Source organism: Tiliqua scincoides, chromosome 1 (assembly GCF_035046505.1).
Source record: "Tiliqua scincoides isolate rTilSci1 chromosome 1, rTilSci1.hap2, whole genome shotgun sequence".
In the NCBI taxonomy this organism is placed as follows: domain Eukaryota; kingdom Metazoa; phylum Chordata; class Lepidosauria; order Squamata; family Scincidae; genus Tiliqua; species Tiliqua scincoides.
In genome coordinates, this window is record NC_089821.1 from 113,258,002 (window position 1) to 113,276,599 (window position 18,598).

At 44.0% G+C, this 18,598-nt stretch overlaps 1 pseudogene; it reads right to left on the reverse strand.

Moving 5' to 3' along the window:
* Positions 1 to 1,063: 1,063 nt before the first annotated feature.
* On the reverse strand, positions 1,064 to 1,183 carry LOC136637000 (5S ribosomal RNA; annotated as a pseudogene).
* Between the last annotated feature and the right edge of the window lie 17,415 nt (positions 1,184 to 18,598).

Sequence of the window (18,598 nt, forward strand, 5' to 3'; positions counted from 1 at the left end):
CACTTGGATCTGCAGAGTCAGCTCCTTTTGGAGAGAGAGGTGGGACAACAGTTTAAACGATGGATAGGATGGAAGTTGGCCAGAATTTGCTAAACACAATATGACATGCTTCATAGTGGGCTTACTTGGTATTGTAGATTTTCTAAAACCCTTTCAATCATCTTGTTTGATTACCAAACTTCCTGAGATGCACAACATCAGCAGGTTTTGGGTTTCAGGGAACGAAATGAATACGATAGAATAAGGAGAATATCACTTCACACACACATAGGAGACAGTTGGTATAAAAAAGTTTTCAACCCTAATCAAATGAAAGTGATGAAGGCAAAGAAAAATGCAAACTAATATTGAAAATGTTACTTAAAGAATACATTGGGTCCAGTTCAGAGAAAATCATTCAACAGCACAATCCCAACTTGTGCTGTAACAGGCATGCTGGCCGGCCTGTGCTGAATCCAGCGCAAGTTTAGGGCTAGTTGAGGCTCAACCTCAGGCAAGGGGAAATAATTTCTCTTACCCAGGAGAGAGTCACAGCAGCTCAAATGGGTCTACTTGGATCTGAGCCACCTAAAGAGGATCTGGCCTCCACGGGCTGGCACACCTCTGTGCGCTGGCATGGCTTATTCCATGGGAGGTTCAAACATGCTTTACGGCACATGAGCGACCCTCCTGGGCCAGTGCAAGGGACTTGCACCAGCCTAGGGTACACTTAGGATTGTGCCCCAAGTCCCATTGAAATCAGCTAGCAACTTGGACTGAAATGAGATGAATGCAGCCACTCTGTAGGAAAGCAGTGGCTTTCTTGCCCAGTCAGGTCTTGCATGAGTCAAGGAGGGAAAGGGCTGCACCTGATTGGTGCACTCTGCTTGGGGGTGGAGATTTTCAGCGTGTTTTTTTTTTCTGCTATAGACAGCTTAATTCAGTAGTTGGGCTTCACTGTCTTCGCAGCCCAGCCCAGCCCAGCCTGAGAGCACCTGGTTGCCCTTTGCTTTCCCTAAGATTCTTCCTGTGTTACACCTTTCAAAATGGTTGACAACCTTCAGTCTCGAAAGACTATGGTATCAGCCTACAGCACCCAGTATTCCCAGGCGGTCTCCCATCCAAGTACTAACCAGGCCTGACCCTGCTTAGCTTCCAAGATCAGATGAGATTGGGCATGTGCAGGGTAACAGTTGCTGCTACACCTTTCAAACAAATGCAGAAATTAAGTGACTTAGACTGCACTTATTTATCAGAGAACAAAATATCGGGAACACTAATGTCTTCTTCGCGGTTTTAAATCTGACATCCGTATGCGCTCACTGACTATTTTGCACTTCAGTTTGCAGTGGTAGTGCACACAGCAATCCCTGGCAACATGTGACTGCTCTTGGAGCCATGCCAGTTATTCTTAAATACATCTCAGGAGCAAAAATTAGCAAGCTGCCTTATGTTTTGGGATTTTTTAAAAGCTTGCACCAGTACTGAAATAAGCTGTTTCACACTTTCGAAAGGAAATGAAGGTTTCATCACACTTCCTGACTTCAACATATTATGTACATCTGCACATCTCCCTACATGTACGTTCACCTTCGTTTTCAAATGGGAATATCCTACACACAAAGATAGCACAAATAAAGAGTTGTTATGCATGACATTTTATTTATGTGTATAGCAAGGGAAAATTAACGGTGGAAATTGTAGTGTGTCCATTCCCATCTCCAAGTATCCCTGAAATGAAGTGTGACAGCTCAGGCCAGGAGGTCTGGTCTAGAGGGCTGAGCCTCCATTTGCCTGAAGATAACATCCGAAGGTCGCCAGTTCGAGGCCACCAGCACCATGCGACCTTGAAGCAGCTGACAAGCTGTGCCGAGTTATTCCATCTGCTCTGAGTGTGGGAGGATGGAGGCCAGAATGTGCGACCAGATCAAGAAAGAAACATCCGAATGTTGTGGTTTCTTGAAAGATAGAAACCTCATTTCAAATTGCAAAAATCTCTCCAGGGATTTAAATTGCCTGCCTATGTAAACCGCCTTGAATAAAGTCTAAGGAGAAATCTGAGGACCAAGAAAGGTGGTATAGAAATACCTGTATTATTATTATTATTATTATTATTATTATTATTATTATTATTATTATTGCTCACTGGCTTTGGCAAAATTGGATAAAGTTGTATTGCGTTCATGATATTTGCCCATTAAAAGATGCAAATGAAAACATGGATCACTTAAATGTGATCATTTTGAGAAAGGAATTCAAAATGAACTTCTAAAGTTCTAAAGGCTGTTGGGATTGTCTTACTAGAAAGTGTTCTAGTAAGGAACTTAAAGATGCACATTCAGCTACTAAAACCACAGCTTAATGGTTTCAGATACAATACAAAGAATAATAATAATAAATAATAATAACTTTATTTTTACCCTGCCTTTCTCCCCGAAGGGACTCAAGGCGGCTTACAACAGGTTAAAACAGATTAAAAACATAATTTAAAACAAGTAAAAACATATTAACACATATCATAAAAAAACAGCAGTCAGATAAAAAATAGTCAGGTAAAAAGAGCATAGAACAGCAGCAAATCATAAAAGAATCAGGCCTGTAAAAAATATTTAAGATGTTAAAAAGATGTTAAAAAGGCCAAGAACTCAGAAGGCTTGTTTAAACAGAAGGGTCTTCAGGCCTCGCCGAAAAGTCTCAAGAGAGGGAGCCATTCTTAAGTCAATGGGAAGGGAATTCCAAAGCGTTGGTGCCACTACTGAGAAGGCCCTATTTCTTGTCGCCGTCCCACGTAGCTCCATAGGCAGCGGCACTTGTAAAATGGCCTTCTCTGATGACCTAAGAGAATGAGCCGGATTGTCCGGGGTAGGCGATCTCTAAGATACCCTGGCCCAGAGCAGTATAGGGCTTTAAAGGTCAAAACCAGCACCTTGAATTGGGCCCGGAAACGAATGGGCAGCCAATGCAGCTGCTGGAGAAGCAGACTGACAGAGTCGAACCACCTACCTCCAGTAACCACACGGGCCGCCGCATTCTGCACTAGTTGCAGTTTCCAAACCGTCTTCAAGGGCAGCCCCACATAGAGCGCGTTACAGTAATCTAACCTCGATGTCACGAAGGCATGGATCACCGTGGCAAGGTCTGCACGATCCAAGTACAGCCGCAGCTGGCACACCAGCCGAAGCTGAGCAAAGGCCCCCCTAGCCACAGCCGCCACCTGGGAATCCAGGAACAGCTGCGAGTCCAGGTGGACCCCCAAGCTGAATCAGAATAAATCAGATACCCCAAGAATAAATAAGATACCCCAAGATCAGATACCCCATTCCAGGGTTGAGTGATGTGTTGAAAGTGAAAACACAGATACACAAAACCCACAGAAAGGCAGTAGATAAATCTATTCATTTTCAGTGCACAATAAGGTGGACATGAAGTAGGGTTTGGGATGAGGATGGGGAAGTAGGAGGCTGAGGGCCTAATCCTGAGCCTTGCACACCAGCTCACCACTAGCGTGCACTGTTGCAAAAGTGTGCTAAGGCGTGTTTGCAAGCCTTATCACCGGCCAGTACTGGAGCTAGCCCAGCATGAGCCCACGCTGGGCCAGCTCCAGCGCTGAGCACATGGTCCGCCGCCTGGTGGCTCACCCAGACTACCAAGTGATGGAGATGTGAGTGGGGGCATAGGGGCAGACAAGGAAGTGGTGTTTTGGGGTGGGGGGAGGGCAGGGAGGAAGCGTGGCAGAGGAAGGGAGTGGGGAGGGATGGGGAGGGGCCGGCAGAGCTCAGCTCCGCCAGATCCAGAGCTCTGTGTCTGCAGCCCGACATAGGACTCCTTGATTCTGCGCCCGCTGAAAAGCTGGCATAGAACTGAATAGCCCATTGCAGGGTTACTTCCCTTGCCTGGGGGAAGAGGATGAAAGCTTACTCCCCCGAGGAGCTGCAGGTGACTGTCTGGTGTCCTTAGGATGCTTTGGCAGCCATTTTTGGTGCCGGGCAGCTCAGGATTGGGCTGTGAGTCATCAAAAAGAAAACTCATCTAGTGTGTCATCACTAAAAACAAGAACAAAAAAATTGGCAGGACCCATCCAAATATTGCAGCAATGCATTGTTAAAATGTCTGAGATATGCTAAGTAGCTAATATTGACAGGCTGATGCCTTTGTGTATTTCACAAAAGGCACCATTCTGCATTAGACTGCTTAGACTAGGGAAAATGTACCACTGGACAATGTTTTATTTATGGTGCTGATGGTTTCTCTTCATTTCCCTGTTTTCAAACGATGAATCGGCTGTTCAAATCAGGTAGTTTAGACTGAGCAGCTCTCCTTCGCTATGGGAATACTCGTCCCAGTCCATTGTCAAAAGTGATGGACAAACGAGTAGGCTCACTGTATGCCTTAGTTCTTGCCATCAGAATCGTCTTGGGCAAGTAAAAGATAAACTCATCCAAGCCTGCTTTCCCACTGGGAATTGTTATCGTCTCTTTGGACTTTGGACTTAATATGTTTGGAGAAATCAGAGTAAAGAGTTTGACTGACATTCCAGTTGCTGGCTGGTTCGAGGCTTATAACTAATTTGTAATGCCTGTCATTCTGGAGAGGGTAGTGAGGAAAACACAGAAGGAAAAGAACTTGATATATATTTGAGTTGGGTTTTTTTTTGGTTTTTTTTTTAAAGCACACAGTCGAAATTCAGCTTGTTAAAAGAACTTCTGATGGATTAAAGAAGTGAAATTAATGACGGTTCTTAGAAACATCTGTTAACATATGGATATCCTTAATTAACTTTGGGGACAAAGCTGCATTTTGCATTAAGATATGGGTGAACCACTCAGAATAAAAAGATAAGCAGCAGCCCTACATCCTACCTCATGTACTACAGGAGGGACCCAATGGCGCTGGATATACAAGGTCAGACAATGAACATTCCTTGATCTTGGCCTCTTGAGTGACATCATTAGTAAGTAGTGATCACTTTTGATCTATACTAGAAAATAAAGTGATGTCTTTGAGGAAACCAGAGCTGTCAATTATCATTATCCTCAATCTTCATAGGGCAGTGGTTCCCAAACTTTTTAGACTAGCAGCTCACTTGACATACAGTGCTGTTGGCTTTGACTCCCCATTAGGGCTAGAATCCTATACATTGTATAGGTCAGAAGGGTTTTCTTGATTATTCCACAGCTCCCTTGGATGGTTTCCACATCGACCTGGGAAGCCAGAGCTCACAGTATGGGAACCACTGCCATAGGGACTCCTCCAAACTCCTCAGGTTAAATCTCCCATAGCATTCTGAGGGAGTTCCTCAACAGCAATAGCTGAGAAATCCCCAGGATTGACAGCAAATTTGGTCCAGAAGGTTGAAACTGGCATCTGGTCTTGGTACTTAAGATCTTCCTTTCGAATGACTCATAGCCCAGTCCTAACTGTGCTGGAATGGGGAGGTCAGCTGACTTGCCCTGTATCCAGAATAGGGTTTGGCCTGCCTATGGCTCAGCCTGGGGCAAGGGGAATTCATTCCCCTTACCAAGGGGTAATGCCACACCAGCCCCAATGGCGTTGCTTGGATCTTTGCCACCTAAAGAGGTGGTGCAGATTCGAACAGCCTGGAGCAGTGCTGTATTGCTTGGGAGTGGGATCAGGATCTGGCCGAAGTGCCAAAGTGCCAAAGTGCCCCACCCCCGGCTTGGCCCCAGCCTGCCCACAGGCCTGCCAGCTGCCTGCCCTAGAATACCTCTGTTCTGCCCTCCCATCATATTCTCCAAGCCTCTACACCGGCCTGACTCAGTCAGCCCATAGTTTAGATAGGATTTGGCCTACCTACATACATTTCCAGTTGGCACGTCTTGGATCCAAAACATACACATGTCTTTGGCCTGCTCTCCCCAGGTTCCCCATTTAGCTTTGTTGAAGATTTAAATCCAGTTTAAATCCAGGTAGTGTCTTCTTCAGCTCTGAAAACTCCTAGCCAAAATGTTTCCCTTTTTTTTTTTTCCTCACTGATGGACTGGAGCAGGAAGAAAATGGATCACCTTACACTTCCACCTCAGTTCCTCTTCTTGGGTGCAAGTTTCATGATCTCTTCTTCCACCTTCCAGGGAAATCTTCCATTGAGAAGCACCTTGAATCCTTCCTGTCTCTTTCTGCACAGCAGAAAGAGCTGCATTTCCTGAGCTGCACAGCAACTAGTCAGTCAGTATTCTGCATACAAACACATCTGATCTAATATGATAATCATAACCTTGATTCAATTTCCTATATTGGAAACATATTATGAAATAGGGAGGGTAGGGGAGCTATGACTGACTTCAGCTTTTTTTTTTTTTTAAATATTAAAAAAAGAAATTTCTGCTTCCTTTGTAGCATTTGACATGGAAAATGCATAAGCTATGAAATGCATGAACTATTCCCAGATTTGGGAAGGGGAGGTCCAATTGTACCAGTTCCCCAACTTATATCATGTCCCGACAGCCCCAAAGGAGAAACATTACAAGTTGGCAACCTTCAATCTCGAAAGACTATGGTATAAGCCTACAACACCTGGCATTCCCAGGCGGTCTCCCATCCAAGTACTAACCAGGCCGGACCCTGCTTAGCTTCTGAGATCAAACAAGATCAGACATCTGCAGGGTAACAGTTGCTGCAAAAACATTACAGGCACTTTTTGTATCTGTACATTCCCCCCTCAATGCCGAATAACTTCTTTAGTGTGGGCAAATGAAACCATTACATGGAAAGGAAGGGTGGGCTCTCCTCCCATCAGAGCACAGCCCTGATCTAAAGGGGATGGCTGCAGCTGCTTTTACAGGACGAAAATTACTTTGAGAATTCCAATCACAGAACTCTTATGTAATATGTAGATTGGTCCTTGGTAATATACTTTTGTGTTCCTGCTATGTCTCCCCGTCCCTGTCCCCCCCACAGAATATCACTCATACACATTCCACAAGCACAGCAAAGGTCCAATCTGAATAAAACACCTCAATATTCTTTTAGTACTCAGGACTGTTTTCAAAAACCTGGATGGGATTTCATTTGATATCTCAGGTTAATAATATGTTAGCATCCAATTTTGGTATGAACAACAAGTGGCTTAAGAGGCGAAGCACATGAGCTTATAGCAATTTCTGAGAATAGGTAATCACGGTACGTTTAAAAACAGGGTATTACTTAGCATGCCACAATCCTATAATCTTTGCAGCATTTGAGATTTTCAACCTGGGGGCTCTTATGCAGCTCTCCTCCTCCTTTGGGAAGATAAAAATCACAAGGTGAACTGTGTGTCACGGATGGCTTGCTGCAATCTTTAATACTGGCACTCTTCCCTCACACCCCCCAATTCTGCTCCAACAATTTGGTCTTCTGAAGCCACTGCTCCACACTGTGCCTTTACGCCTGATGTTTTTTCAGCACCAAGGACAGCCTTGCAAATCTTATGGTATAACTACTTGGAATATTTTATTTATGTAAAATTCAAAGGATTTCAAAACTCAAAGGGGAGGGGGAGATAGTTGCTCAGAGAATTGCTGTACACACACACACACACACACACACACACACACACACACACACACACAGGCCACATTTATTGAGATCTTTATCTTTGCAATACTTCCTTTGTCCTTGACCATTTTTTGGCTAACTTGTGCAGATGAAGCAGAATGGCATGTGACACCATTTCACTTCACCTGAAACCACCCCTACTTCTTTTCAATAGATGTAATATTCCGATCCTATCTTATCCTTTCCTCCTCCTCCCACTGGTGCAGCTACACCAAAAAGGTGCATGCTGTAGTCAGTGGGGAGGGGGGCCTGATTGGGAGGCTTTAAAAGGGAAAGGGGATTTAAATCCCCTTACCCCTTTGTAAGCCTCTAGTTTTGCACTGAGTCTTCTCAGACCTGTGTCAGTGATTTTGCTGACACAAGTCCAAGGAGAGGAAGGGGGCAGGGAGGCTGCAAAAAGGAAGGACAGGATCCAGCATGCATCAGATCCACCCCCTCTCAGTCATTGAATTCTGCATTTTAATTGAAGCCCTAGTTCATGTCTGTTCAACTATGGTAACAGCTAGTGCAAAGCCTGCCTTCGACATTGCTACTGTTAGATATTATGAGGTTCTTAATAGATGGCCATCGACAAAACTATCATCCAGGCATCTAATGTTTTTGAGAGCAGAAGACTGCAGTTTTGTGCTCATTTCAGATAATTAAATGACACTGAAGTCACAATTGCTACCTAAGGTCAGCCCCACTGAGACATTCCTCCATCCTTGCTACTTTCCAAGATCCAGACCATCCAGAACAAAAGATGGCTCAATGGCACTGCTGAAAAGATGGTCTCTCTCTCTCGCAGGCCCATTGGCCTGCCTCCTTCACCCAAGTTAGGATTGCACTGCAAGTTAGGTTTCCCCACAACTTACCTACTGCAGTGTTTTTCAAACAGTGGTACTTGTACCACCAGCGGTACTTGAGGTGGTGTCGGGTGGTACTCACAGGACCCCAGACCCCCTGCCGCCTGGCAGCAGAGGCCAGCAACACAATGTGACAAGCAGTGGTAGGAAGCTCGGCTCTGTGGGCAGAGCTCAAGCGCATGCATTTCGCAAGCTCAGAAAAGTCCTCCTGTCCACCCTGATCCTCTTACTGGTGTTTGCTGCATTGCATCTGGCCTCCTTATCCAGAAGTAACTGGTGATGACATCATCGCCAGTTACTACTGGTGGTACTTCCAATTAGTGGATGATGTAAAGTAGAACAGCAGGGGGCACACATTTAAAAATGTGGACCTACTGTATATAATTATAGCCAAATCCTAACTGACTTTCCAATGCCAATGCAGCCAGGCCAACAGGGCGAAGCACTGCTTCCTGCAGTGCGGGGAGAGGCAGCCACGGAGACCTCCTCATTTCCTTTTGTGTTTGGATCAGTGCTGGAAAGCTAGTTCTAGATTGGGCTTGTAAGTTAATGTATTTGCTTGGAACAATTGGTTTAATGAGAAATTGCTTGAAGCAATTTCTTTAATTGGACACAATCTGTATCATGATGGTTTCAGTCTTGAACTGCTGTGGCACAACTTTTCTCCCGCACTGCACCCAAATTCTCTTCAGAGTCAGCTGACAGTATATTCCTATACAGGTTTACTCGGGAGTAAGTCCTATTTTGTTTGATGGAACTTATTTCCAGGTTAAGTGTGCTCAGGATTGCAGCTGGGCAGCCCAATTCTGAGCTATCCATTGTGCTGGGACTACAACAGCACCAAAACAGCTGCTGCAGAATCCTGTGCGCAACAGGTCCCGCCTTCCTCCCAGCCCACTCTGTGCCCCTGGTACGCCTTCTCCCTGCCCACTGCCCACCTTCCCCCCACTCTGGAACACCTCCTCCCTGCCTCCCCCCACACCTCCACCTACTCTCTGCCACCCGGTGGCACGTTTACAACACATATGCAACAGACTGGCAGTAAACTGGCACACACTGTTTAGGATTCGGCCCGGAGTCTTCGTTATCTCAGGATACACATGGAAGTCAGAGATCATATCAATGTTGTGGCAGTAGTGTCGCTAGAGCGGCAAAACGGTAAGTACTGCAGGCACCATAAGACATCATGTAAGCGGCCTCTCCCACTCACCTTTGGAGCCATCTTAGGCAGTGACGGCAAAGTGCAGGAGACACCATTTGCTGCTCAAAATGGCTCAGACTGTGAGTGGGAGGGCACACTTACACAGTGCATTGAGACGCCTGCACTACTTCCAGTTTTGCCCCCCCTACTTATGCTACTGTGTTGTGGAACATGTAAAAGTGAAGGGGGGAAGCTGACTTGCGTAGCACTTTGGAGAACACACGGGACTCTAATTTGGAGATGTACATACTGAAGAATAACGGTTTTAATAAAATATTTTACAAGGAAGTAATTAACGACTGTAAAAAGGAAAACAACACAGAAGGGGTAACGGGGAAGAAACATGCACATATTTCATGGGAAAGGAAAAGTGTGTCGTTAAGTATTCCTCCAGGGTAGCAATCTGAGATTAATGATAATTCACCCCAGGTATGGTCTGGCACTTTGTCTTGTAATGTCACATCACCGTGCAGCCACTCAACAGTAAATGTGCTCTGTATATATCACAGCTGACAACTGAACTAGCATTGATTAACTCGTATATCCTGTTCGAATCCTTAAAAAATTTATAGAGTGTACAAATTATTTTTAGATCTAATTTAGAGGAAAGGGACGCTCAGAAACGACCAAGCCTACAAAACTGTTGGAATATGGGTGCAGCACTGCTTGCAGGACTCTGGAAGTCAGAGTATTGTTCAGATGCCAAAGACCATTTACCTTGTCCTCTGTTGCACTCAGATAACTCAGAAGATGTGTATAATTGTAAACTGTGAGTATTTTTTTTTAAACCTCAAAAGTATTCTTCCAGGGATCGGTCTGTTTATTAAAATCCCCCATTTCCAACAGGAGCCTACAAAACCCCCTGATGATAAATATTCCTTGGGGATGTGGCCTACACTCCAAACCTAACTAACCCCACCCCCCACCAACACCAACAGAATGCATGCTGGGTGGTCACGGAGGTCTCCTCATGGTAAGTGAACTTTTGTTCCCTTACTCTGGAACAAGACTTTGCTCACGGAATGGGTCTTCTCAGATCTGCACCAGCCATTTTGCTGGTGCAGAACCAAAGAGAGTAAGGGAGAACAAAGAGGAGAGGGAATGGGCATCGAATCCTGGTGGTGGCTGGTGCTGCCAGGATCCACACTTCCTCTCCTGTTCCACCTCCTGCCTGTCCTCCTCCCTGCCCAGACAATCCTGTTTTTCTCAGCAACCTGCCTCTGTGCAGGCTTACCTGTGCTTCCATGAGTAACCAGCTGCAGCAGTGGTCATCTGACAACACCTTAAGCTTCTTTCTTGCTTCTGAGGCAACCCACATCAGCTTAAAGGAAAACAAAAAAAACAAACCAACATTCAAAGCACAATCAACACAAAAACAATGAAAAGGACTTATAGAACAAAACCAAGATCCACCTGGCAGATCATCTTTAATTCCAGTAAGTGCAATAGAGCTCACATGTTCTAAGAGCGGACAGAAGGTATCAATGTAGCCTTTACAATGGACCACAAATGCACAGTAGAATCTGAGCAGTTGTATCCAAAAGCATTGTCTCTGCACAGTTGGGGTACTTGTACACCATAAATGCCCTTTTTGTGTTCATGTTGTAGCATTGCTTTGTTTTCTTTTTAAAGCACAGGTTGCAGTGTAAAAGTACTTATGGAACACACTGTACAGAGTATATATTAACATCCCATTCATGGAATTTCTAGAAATACATGTGCCAAGTAATTGATCATTACAAGAAGCCAACCCAAATTGGAGTACTCTGGTGCTCCTAAACCTTTATAAATGCTTGCCAAAGCTGCAGATGAAATGTCAGGAGATAGAGTTTTTATTGGACCACAGCCATCAAGCCTGAACATTCAGTACTTCAGTACTGTCAGTACTTCTCTTTGTACATTTTTCTTATATGTTTACATTCTAAAAATTTGTGTTCTGCTTTGAGCACTATAGATTGAAGAGCAGGTACAGATTTTCTACATACATCCTTAGATACATACATCCTGGAAAAGGATAAAAGGTCTATAAGCCTGGACATGCAAAGGATCCTGGTGAGATCTGGCCTCCTTTCTGAATTTCTAGCTTTCATTTTCAAAAAAGTCTTTTTTTTCTTGGAGATCTATGTGTAAATCTATGTGTAAATCTATGTGAACCAATAATCCATCTAATTATCCTTCATGAGTGGGAAAAGGGAAGCTGTGTGAATAATTGTATGTTTTCCTAATAAGGTAAATAGCCTGAGGGGCACATGACTGAGACATATTAAATTATGCACGGGATGGATAAAGTGGATAGAGGGAAGTTCTTTTTCCTCTCACACAACACCAGAACCAAACAACATCCACAAAAAAGTGAGTGTGGGGAGAATTAGGACAGACAAAAGAAAATGTTTTTTTTTTTACCCAGTGTGTAATTAATCTGTATAACTCCTTGCCACAGGATGTGGTGATGGCACCTGGCCTAGATGCCTTTAAAAAGGGATTGGACAGATTTGTGAAGGAAAAGTCCATCACAGGTTACAAGCCATGACAGGTATATGCCTGGTTCTAGAAGTAGGCTGAACGCTATATGCAAGGAAGTACAGGATACAGGTATCTTGTTGCCTTGTGTGCTCCATGAAGCATCTGGTGGGTCACTGTGAAATACAGGAACCTGGACTAGATTAACCTTTGGCCTGATCTAGCAGGGCTTTTTCTTATGTTCTTAGCAGTTTAGGGGTGGAAATTTACTCAGGAAAAAAATGGCACATGGGAGGAAGGGTTAACCTAACCCAGCACTATGTTTTCACTGTAATTCAGATCCCCTTTTAAAGACAGTTTAAAAACAAGATCTATCAAATTAAAGATTTCAAACTGTTTATATTTGATGGATCAGCAGCATAGCTAATTACAAATTCCTTTTGCAGGGTATCAACTCGATCCAGAGAATCCAAAACCAACAGAAGTATTAATTAAAACAAGAGTCATTATTCTGAGGTATTCTACAAAGCATGGAAGTGAGAGCTTCCCTGGCCATAGGAACAAACACAAGGAAGGCATAAAGCAGAAACATCTTCAAGTGACTTCTTTTGGAAGCCTGACTCGGTACTTTTCATCCACATGACCTGAAGCATGTAATTTTTAGTATCCTGTATTTCATGTGATATTATGAAGTGCATTCAGGTACTATTTAAAAGCACATATCACTTATTCTCATTAAACTAATTGATGCTGAAACTAGTGATCAGGAGGAGAGTATAAATTGCACACAAACGAAGCGCATAATTTGGAGTGAACTGCAAGCACACCAGTCAAACGGAAAAAAATCAAAGAGATGGGTGAAGGAATCCAAAATATTCATGTAAAGAAATTCAATGAGATTCACGTTAAATCATTACAACTGCAGATAGTACACTTACAAACATTCACAGAACATGAGAACTGACTATGCTATACTAGCGGCCCAATTGTATTGGGCCTTGCCGCCACTGGAACACACATTTCACTGACAGTGACTGCCGTAAAACAGCCATAAAGTGTGCTCCAGCAGTGCGCCAAGTAGCTAAAACCAGAGCCTTCCCTACCAGAACCAAAATGACCTGCTGAGGCAGGCGAAATGGAGAGGTAGGGAAGGGGCAGGGGAGGATGGAAAAGAGGAAGGGGCAAAACCTGGCAGGGAGAGGCACATTGGGGGTGGGGAGGCTGCAGGAGTGGGTGAATCTGGCACCAAAGGTGCGCACCAGATCCTATCCCCTTAGGCAGCAGTCTCCCCACCCCTTTCTCTCCTAAATCGCTAGCGCAGGTCCAAGGAGATGCTTTGCAGAGCAGGGGATTTAAATCCCTTTCTGTGCTGTAGCCTCCTGATCCATCTTCCCCCATTCTTGGCACAGCTGCACTAACATGGGGGTGGGTGGGGAGAATAGGTTTTGGCTGCTAGTGAAGAACTAGTGCAATTCATCAATAGTGATAAGCCAGTTGTTTCTGGGGAGCACACAAGCAAGGTGGAGATAGCCAGATTGACACACTCTTAGCATCTGGGATTCAGAAGTACTGAATCCCAGCACTGTATACTGCTTGAAAACCTGGCTGTCGCGTATGGAGGTTCCACAGAAGTTGTCAACCACTGATAGATCTATCCTTCATGAATTTAACACTTGAAAGTTTATATTTAATTTAAGTGTCCCTATAAAATATAGCCAAAAGAGGAAGCATTCATGGAGCTGTTACGGAAGTTTCCAAACTTTAATTAATTGAATTACACGAGTGATATACAGAAAGGATGGTAGAAAGTTGCATAAGTAGTCATGCATTCTTGGAAAAATTGCTTTAAAATAATTGTCTAGTGAAGAGTAAAGAGTTATGGATGGCTTATTTTATCTTGTCATATTATTTTGTGCAAGAGATCCATGGTGTTTATTACACCTATACAATTAAGCCAATATGAAAGGCAAATCTAATGCATAGAAATAGAAATGGGGGAGGTGGATCATGTCAATATTAAGAAACTAATTTTTCACTCTATTTCTCATTCCAAGTTGTTGTTGTTGATTTAAATCAAACTTGAACTGATTATCACTGTGGTATAATTTTGGGCTCCATTGAACTGCTGTAGATTTTCCATTTAAATAATGGATATATGTGAACTGAAGTCATCCTTCTTCAACTGAACTATGCCACCATCTGCATTTGAAGGTTAAAAATGGCCCGCCATTTTTGCAGCAACCTCAATTACTTGTGAAAGATATTCGCTCTGATCCTAGGTATTTACTTTAGCTGCGATGGGGTGGGCAGGATGAGGAATGGAAGGTAGAGATGGGATCAAATGGAGGAATACAAGCATTGAAGGAGTGAGCGCACTGCAACGCAGTGATGTGAGAGAATGCTTGGTGAGGTATTCTGAGGGCACTGTGCATGTTGTGCTTGTTGAGGAAGGAATCATCAGGGTGTGGTAGATTGGAGTGAGGGGACAATCACTTTGTGGTGATGTCCCTTCCCATGTTTTTGTTCTGCTGGTCTGGGATACCCTCATTATTACGCCATTCCTGTACACCAAAATCTTTCCCTGCAATTCTTTGGAGCCCTTTAATCACATCACCCAATTCTCCCATCCTGCTAACAAGAAGAATAACTGTATTTATTTTTTGACAACCTAAGATCATGGATTTGGAGGGCTTTCTGATCCTGTGGGTTACACAACTGAAACACAAGATTAGAAACAATCACAGAAACATATGCATTATCTTGCGAATGGGCAACAGCACCAGAACCACCTTCAATATTACCAGTTTTAATTGTGGAATAAGTAGCTCAGGTGATCGGAACAGCTGAGAATGGATGGATACATGGTTTGAGACCCAAAATAGACATTACACTAGACGTGTAATGTGATCCTGTTTGTTCGTAAAAACCGAGGCAGCTGCAAAATGGAGCACAGCCATGACAGGTTGGGGTGTTAGAACTTTGTCCTCATCACAGTTCTGCTGCTCATATTCCATTCCAACATGCTATTTTATATGGAAAATAAACAAAGCCTCTGTTTGGGGGGGAGGTTGCAATCAGGAACAGAACTGTAGCAGGGACAAAGTGTCACAGCCCACCATCATTGTTCCACTTCATTTCATGCTCCCCCCCACTGGTATTTACAAATCAACAACAGCACCAGTCCACTTATGCATTTCATGCAATATGTATTTTTTTTATTATTGTATTGGCAACCTTCAGTCTTGAAAGACTATGGTATCGCGCTCTGAAAGGTGGTTCTGGCACAGCGTCTAGTGTGGCTGAAAAGGCCAATCCGGGAGTGACAATCCCTTCCACACCGGGAGCAAGTGCAGTCTGTCCCTGGTCTGTCTCCCTGGCTATGGGCCTTCCTTCTTTGCCTCTTAGCCTCAGACTGTTGGCAAAGTGTCTCTTCAAACTGGGAAAGGCCATGCTGCACAGCCTGCCTCCAAGCGGGCCGCTCAGAGGCCAGGGTTTCCCACTTGTTGAGGTCCATCCCTAAGGCCTTCAGATCCCTCTTGCAGATGTCCTTGTATCGCAGCTGTGGTCTACCTGTAGGGCGCTTTCCTTGCACGAGTTCTCCATAGAGGAGATCCTTTGGGATCCGGCCATCATCCATTCTCACGACATGACCAAGCCAACGCAGGAGTCTCTGTTTCAGCAGTGAATACATGCTAGGGATTCCAGCACGTTCCAGGACTGTGTTGTTTGGAACTTTGTCCTGCCAGGTGATGCCGAGGATGCGTCGGAGGCAGCGCATGTGGAAAGCGCTCAGTTTCCTCTCCTGTTGTGAGCGAAGAGTCCATGACTCGCTGCAGTACAGAAGTGTACTCAGGACGCAAGCTCTGTAGACCTGGATCTTGGTATGTTCCGTCAGCTTCTTGTTGGACCAGACTCTCTTTGTGAGTCTGGAAAACGTGGTAGCTGCTTTACCGATGCGCTTGTTTAGCTCGGTATCGAGAGAATGAGTGTCGGAGATCGTTGAGCCAAGGTACACAAAGTCATGGACAACCTCCAGTTCATGCTCAGAGATTGTAATGCAGGGAGGTGAGTCCACATCCTGAACCATGACCTGTGTTTTCTTCAGGCTGATTGTCAGTCCAAAATCTTGGCAGGCCTTGCTAAAACGATCCATGAGCTGCTGGAGATCTTTGGCAGAGTGGGTAGTGACAGCTGCATCGTCGGCAAAGAGGAAGTCACGCAGACATTTCAGCTGGACTTTGGATATGCAATATGCATATGCATATGCATATGCATATGTAATATGTGGTTTGATGCTATAGGGCAGGGGTTTCCAAACCTTTTGGCCAGAGGGCCGCATCAAACATCTGGTGTGGTGTTGAGGGCCGGAAAAAAAAATTTAAATATAAAATTTAAATAAATAAGAGATGAAACTTAGATGAGTGAATAAATGAATAAATGGGCTCATTCATTCAACCTCTCTGGTCCCTCCAGAACACCCTCCAGACACAACCAGAGCACAGTTCTGGTCATGTACAGATGAGTGGGCCATAAGCTTTCAGGGGACAAGAGGCTGGCTGCAGGCCAGATAGAGGCTTGTCATGGGCCGCATCTGGCCCCTGGGCCAGGGTTTGGAGACCCCCGCTATAGGGCATATAGGTGGGTCCACTGGAACCTATTAGTTATGAATATTGGGTATCCATTGTATATCAATATCTACTTTTGAAACTTCCCTTAGTTTCAAAAGAGATTTGCAATGCAGCCTGAAGGTCTGCTGAACAAGAAACACAAGGCCAAATCTTCCATGTTTCTATGGATAGGGGTGGAAGAAAATTGTGATAATGAAATAAAAGCACAGAACACTACCTTTTGCACTTCTCATTTTTGTTAAAAAATAAATAAATACCCAAAATCTGCAAGCAAAAAAAAAAAAAAAAAAAAAAAAAGACGGTTTTATTTGGGTTTTATTTATTATTTAATGGGGGGGTACATAAATAATAAGTGTGGCTACATATGCTGACACTATAACACTAATATCACCTACTTTTAAAGCTTTTAAAATTATAATGTAAATTTTGAATAGAAATATTGCTTTCTGCTCTTCTAATTTTGGAAACACTGAAATCCACCCAAAAAACTTTTCTCCACCTCTAACTATGGAGGACAAGTCTTTGGACTTTTCACCATATTAGCGCTATTTGGTTCTTCTTCAGTGAAGAGTATACTTCAGTTTCCTTCATAATTTCAGGGCTCAAAACCAGTTTGGTCAACTTTCTTTATCTAAAATTAATCCATCGTTTATACACTGAAGATAGTTATGTATCACCAGGGTCTAGCCTGCGTTGGCTATTTTGACTTGAGAGACTCAGTGAGATTTGTGAGGGCTTTCTGGCTGTACTTGGAGTTCAGGATCTGGCGCGGCAGAGCTCCACCAGTCCCACCTCCTTCCCGTCCCAGTTCCTCCCCTGCCCCATCATTGCCCCACCCTCCACAGAACACCCTCCCCCCACCCCAGAGGCCCTCACTGCTGTTGGGAGCTCTTACCTAGCTCTGGGTATCATCCAGCCAGTGCTGGGCTCAGTGCCAACTGGCGCTAGGCTGGTGCCGACTCCTTGTAGAGTGACTCAGACATGCCTTACAGCACATTTACAACTCCCAGCACCAGCGCTGGAGCTCAGTTCCAGTGCTGGTCCTATTTAGGACTGGACCCCAAATCACTATTCATGTAATGTTGTCGTACAGTATAGTGTAATTTCAATTTGAGTTTGAAAGACAAATTGCAAGTACTTTACTATATACATTCTGTATTCCAGAGACATAAATTCTTTATGTATTTTTCCCCCTCTATTGTATAACTACCTTCATTTAAATTTGGGTTTTATTGGCTAAAGGTATTTGCAATAGAAATTTGCTATCAGTTTTTATAACGCACTGACAGTCCAGATGCGTTCTTGCAGACAATAGCAGAACATAGGAATACTGTAGATATATTAACATTCACTTTAATGGCTGTCACAGAAGCTTCAGTCATAAACCCATAAAAGCTAAATATGTGTTGCTCTTAGCTAGTATATATATTTTGCATTTTACAGGCACATCCTGTTTGGCCAGACTAAAAGAATAACTTTTTGCCATTGCCGAGAAAAATATTCCGCTCCTTTGTCACTTTAAAAACCATTTGCTTCTCCTCTATGGATTCAAAATTCTATGCTTGGGATCATTAGAAAAGGTATTGAGAACAAAACTGCTAATATTATAATGCTGTTGTACAAATCGATGGTAAGGCCACACCTGGAGTATTGTTTCCAGTTCTGGTCACCGCATCTCAAAAAAGACCATTTCCATAGTAGAAATGGAAAAGGTGCAAAAGAGAGCGACTAAGATGATTACGGGGCTGGGGCACCTTCCTTATGAGGAAAGGCTATGGCATTTGGGTTTCTTCAGCCTAGAAAAGAGGCGCCTCGGGGGGGACATGATTGAGACATACAAAATTATGCAGGGGATGGACAAAGTGGATAGGGAGATGCTCTTTACACTCTCACATAACGCCAGAACCAGGGGACATCCACTAAAATTGAGT